The following is a 5526-nucleotide window of genomic DNA, read 5'->3' on the forward strand; positions in this document are numbered from 1 at the left end:
TTGTTTCAGTCTGAACATGCAGACCAGAAAGGTGACGCACTCAGGTATTCAATTTGAACCCAAAACACTGAACTTGGAGCACAATCCTCTTACAAAACATATACTTTAATGAAAAATAAGAAGTCTATAATTAATGGAAACATAAAAATTCAGTCTGAAGGCTGATGGGTGTTGGAACTTGTTTTTTTGTACCCTTTTATCAAATCACATTATAATTTCATTTTATAATAAAAAAGTTTATAAAAAACAGTCTCACTGGGATCTATAATAAATTATTCTATCAATTTATTAAACAGCTAGAAAATTATTAAAACGTTTATTTCAGTAACAGAATTCAAAAAATTACATTTAAATAGTTTCATTACACACACAGTGATCTATTTCAAATGTTTAATTTTGATGATAAAGGCTCACCACTAATGAAAGACATAGGATTCCGTTTCTCAGGAAATTTAACCAATAAAAAAATATTGTTAATAAAGAAATATTATGGCTCACACAATCATGGGGTGAACTGCTGACTTGACAGTCACACAAGACGGTCCATTTTGTGCAGGCTGCCAATGACATGAAGGAAAGTCCCAGGTGAAAAAAAAGTATACTTTAGTATACTAAATTTTAACATACAGTACTTTAGTATACTTTTATCGATGTACTTAAACTGTACTATTTTGGAACAACTAATTTTGTGCTTAGTATACTTTAGTAGTATTTAAATAGTATTAAATTACAACTAATAGTATATTTTAGTATACTATACGTACTTTTTTGGAACAACTTCAAGTGTACTTAAAGTATACTTTTTAAATATAATATTTCAGAGCTTTATTATTATATTTTGATATAATTATTATATATTTTGAGTGTAATAATTCTGTCTCAGAATTATATTAAAAATATAATATACTATTAATATATAAGTAATGTATATAAATTACACTTAATTTTTATTTTTGATTTCCTTCTATTGATAATAAGCTACAATTTTAATTACTTATGAAAGTCTTTATTCCAACGTACCTATTTTGTACATTACATGCATAACTACACTACAGTATTTACATTGTTTTAGGCTACAATTACATGGAAATATTAATTACACAAGATGTTCAAGGTAATTCAAATATTTTGTTTTATTACCGACATTTTAAAATTGTCCAATTTTACTCAACTTTATGAACTTTACATAAATTATCAGTTTACACATCAAAAGTGAACACATGAACATGAAAATTTAAGTGTGACAATAAAACATAAAGTGAGGATCAATGACAGAACATTCCTGTTCACTGCACCTTACAGGAACCTACAAAAGAGAACAATAGAGCAATTAAACAGAGAAAGTGTTTGTATTTAAAGAGAACAGAAAAATGGCAAATAAAAAAATAATACTTACAATTTTAAGACGTTGTGGACTCACCATGTATGTGACATCATCAGAACTGATGATGATTGGGACCGGATGCCTGGGGTGGAAAAACATTTCTGGGTGTTGTCTTTGCCCTGTTTATGTTAGAAGTAGAAAATAAATAGTCAGCAATGTCAGAATCCGTTGATGTTGGCATTAACTATAAAGCTGTTTTAAATGTGAACTTAAGGAGACAAACTACCTTAAAATCTTTCCATCCATGATCTGAACACACTGATCCTTGCAGGGTGGTGAGGGGGGCTGGTGGTGCCCATCTCCAGCAGTCATCAGATGAGAGGCAGGGTTCACCATGGACAGGTCACCAGTCCATCACAGGGCCCTGAAAGCCAACAACAAATAAAAAAAAAGAAAGATAAATGTTAGATTAACAAGGGGAAAAATTCTGTCCAGTTATCTTTAAATCAAATTATGTTTATTAAGCACTTGGTGTTGGTAACACAGCAGTTTTTGTTGTTGAAAATGTAGCTAGCTCCTCATTGAAACAAAACAAAAACAAACTTGCATCATGAAGACGATGTGAAGGTTCATCCTCAGAGCTGGTTGGTGATCTGGTGGAGTCAGAGCTTCTTCTGAGACAGAAAGTCTTTAGGTTTCCTAACACCTGATTTCTCTGGTTTCCTCTTTCATCTCCATTTGCTTAGTTAGACTGAAAACATATGTTGAAGATAAAATCATTGATGAACGAGTTAGAACAACCTCACAATATCAAAGTCTCTTTGTCTTATGGAGCTTAATTAAAACCAGCTTAGTTTATAAACTAGAAAATTCCTGCAGAAATTTTAAAGGGGCATGCCAAAGTGTGCCCGTCGAATTTTTAATATGGCGTTCTGATGCCAAAAATGAGCAATAATGCTAAAGAAAGCTTTAGAAGCATGTTCACTAAGCTGTACTTGTACCATTTAGTATGTTGCATAAGCTAAAATGAGCCAAAATGCTAATAATGGCATGAATGCTATCAGTAGCATTTGTAGCATCACTAGCATGTTTTCTGTCATTACTTACTCCATTCAGTATATGAAACATTGGTAATAAGTAAGAAAAGCGTTCTGATGCTCAACATTAGCATCAATGCTAAGCTGAGCTAAATTGTAGTCAAGAACCTGTGGAGAGTCAGAAACATATTGATGAAGCTGTACTTGGACCATTAATTTTGTTAAAATTAATGCATAAGATAAAATGAGCCAAAATGCTAATGTTAGCATGATTGCTATCAGTATCATTAGCATGTTGTCTGTCATTACTTACGCCATTCACTATACAAAAAGTTGCTAATAAGTAAGAAAAGTTTTCTGATGTTAAATATTCACTGCTAAGCTGAACTAAATTGTAGTCCAAAAATGCTAATGCTCTGGATCAGTCAGTTCCAAACCCTGTGATAAAACACCATCTCCCTGCCTATGGCAGTGCACTGACTCACAGTTGAACTTGCCTGTTGCAAGTCTGTACTGATGGGTTTTATACTGTTCAACACCAACATCCAATGACTGAGGCTCTTGCCAGGTCCATCACCAAAGTTCTATGGCTGATTTAGTTCATTGTAACGGTACAACAGCTGAACCCAGTTCGCAATAAAATTCAGCTCCAGACTGACGACTATAAGCTTCACACATGGTGTTCTCACCAACGGTCTGAAATAATTACAAAAAAAAAAGACTGTCGGTAATTCTTTATTTCTCGTAAATTTCCAAGCTTCATACTAAGGATTTTAATTCACATTCAAAAATTTAGAGAAAAAATAATTTTATGTAAGCAAAATATGAATAATCACAGGAAATATTTATTCTTCCCACAATGCATTGTGAGACCTCTCTCTGAGCCCATTTGTGAGACTACTCAGCCTCTTTCTGGGACCCGTTGCTATGGTAATTAATTATCTGGACCTGGGCTGGCTCTCTCTGTCTGACAGTATGCTGGAGACAGAGTTTCTATACTTGAGACACTCAGCGTCGGTCTCAAGGACGCCGACAAAACACCATAAACCCTAGCAAAATTTTGAAAACATTTAAGTATTATATTATCTTCTAATCTAATATTATAACTAACTCGAGGGGAAAAGATAATAAAAGCTAATATTATCACTTACCTGAGAGGATTATTGAGGCTTTTATTTTGATATTTCATTAAGCTTCATTTGAAATGGCCACACTAATCCCATGTGTAATAATAAATGGGTTAAATCAGTTATATAATACTCAAAACAGAAAAACATTCAATAATTTTGCACACAGAACAGAACATTTAGTCTGCTGTTGTAGTACGTTTTAGGCTTAATGTTTTATTAATAAATAATTGCTGTGGTAGATTAGCTGCTAATAAATGCTAATATTATTTCCCCGCCTATGGTGGTGCACTAACTCAAGAGAATAAGATAATAAAACCTATTTTGAAATTTTATAGTAAGTGTCATTTGAAATGTCAACACTAATGCCATGCGCAACAGTGGTTTTTGTTAAACCAGTTATCTAATGCCCAAAAGAAGCAATTATATGATGTAATAATCTTTAAGGCTTTTATTTTTAAATTTTATGTGAGCTTAATTTTAACTTGCCTAACTAATCCCATGTGTAATGGTTATAGTGTTAAATCAGTAGTTGTAAATACCAGTTTAGTCCTCTATAGAAACATACAGTTCTGCCATGCAGCTGCTGTGCCCTGCTCTGTGTTCTGTTGCTATGGTAATTAATCAATCCCCTGCAGCTGTGAGAGCCAAAGTGTGGGAAAATTCTATTCAAACCAGCCTGTTTTGAAACCAAAAAAGCCCTTCGAACAACTCCTTCCCGTTCAGGAATCGTGCCATGTATTCGAAAACCGTTTGAAGCGTATGAGAAGGCTATTTGTCTTCTCCGATATTCCCGCGTTTCATATCTCTACCTCAATCACAGATTAAAACTAAATTGATAGACTATGGACTTCTTCAAGCCAGAAGATCTATTGCATTATGCTGGAGGAGCATGGATCCGCCCTCCATGGGACTCTGGAAGAAAGAAATTGCAAACTCACTCGGACTGGAAAAACTAACATACATCGCCAAGAGTAAACAGCGGGACTTTGAGAACTTATGGGAGCCATAAATGAGGATCATAGGGACTGAAGACGGAGCTTAATAATGGGTGTCTTGTTTAGTTTTTATTTATATACTGACTTGTTAATTTTTCTTTTTGTTCTAATTTAAAGGGTCTTTTTGGAATCAAACAAATGCAGGTTTGAATGGTGAATGCGTGAGTGAATGTGATGTTTATAATGTTAAGTTGAATGTTTGTAAATTTATGTCCTAAAAGAGAAAATTCAATAAAATATATTTTTTTAAAAACACAGTACATTAAATACATAAGCTAAATTATAGAAAATCAGTTCATACATTAAATGTTTTTAACCGTTTTATTGGCGACGTACAGACAGAAGGAGCATGCTCTCATAGATTGGCAACCGGTTGCGCAATCCCAGGTGAGGCTCAACTCGCTGCTGCTTCACCAGCTTCGCTTCCAAGCATTTGAATGGAAAAATGCGAAAATTCAGCGATTTTGAAAAAAAAAATCTGATTTGGTTAAATTAAATGAAAAAATAGATACTTTATAGTACAAACCACAGGGTGAAAATATCTTTATAAATTATTATATGATTTTTCCATGATGACAGGTGAGGCCCCTGACCGCATGTCACTGGTGTGGAACTATAACGCACTGAGTGAATGCATGGGGACGTTTGCGTGGTTAACACCTCTCAACGGTGAGACGCAGAATCTGGAGAGTTGTTTGTTGGAGCGACGCAGAAAATTCAAAAATAGAAACATCGCTTTTGGAAAAGGCAGATTTGGCATAAACTGGTATGTGAATGGTTCGGATGGAAATGGAAATAGGAAATGAGAAAGACGGAAATTTTGAAGGGTGGACAGCAGTGGGAAGAGGGAGGGAGAGAGGTCGTGGAAGAAATAAAATGGATGAAGGAAAGGGATCTGGTGATAGCCAAGGCAGTAAACGGGAACTGGAAGGAAGTAGCTCAGAAGAAGAAAAGATAGTGAAGAGGAAAGTTGTGAGGGAGGAATATAAAGTAATATTAAAACTAAAAAACGAGGAAGAACAGGATAAAATCAGCCCCAT

General features: G+C 34.3%; 1 long non-coding RNA gene across 1 annotated transcript; it reads right to left on the minus strand.

Annotated features, from left to right (window-relative positions):
* Positions 1-1106: 1106 nt before the first annotated feature.
* Positions 1107-4304, minus strand: LOC145554779 (uncharacterized). Its single transcript, XR_014090770.1, has 3 exons — positions 1611-4304; positions 1421-1503; positions 1107-1306 (listed from the first exon to the last, which is right to left on the minus strand). It is a non-coding gene; the product is annotated as an uncharacterized LOC145554779 (long non-coding RNA).
* Between the last annotated feature and the right edge of the window lie 1222 nt (positions 4305-5526).

Source organism: Poecilia reticulata, chromosome 14, assembly GCF_904066995.2.
Source record: "Poecilia reticulata chromosome 14, P_reticulata-male-v2, whole genome shotgun sequence".
In the NCBI taxonomy this organism is placed as follows: domain Eukaryota; kingdom Metazoa; phylum Chordata; class Actinopteri; order Cyprinodontiformes; family Poeciliidae; genus Poecilia; species Poecilia reticulata.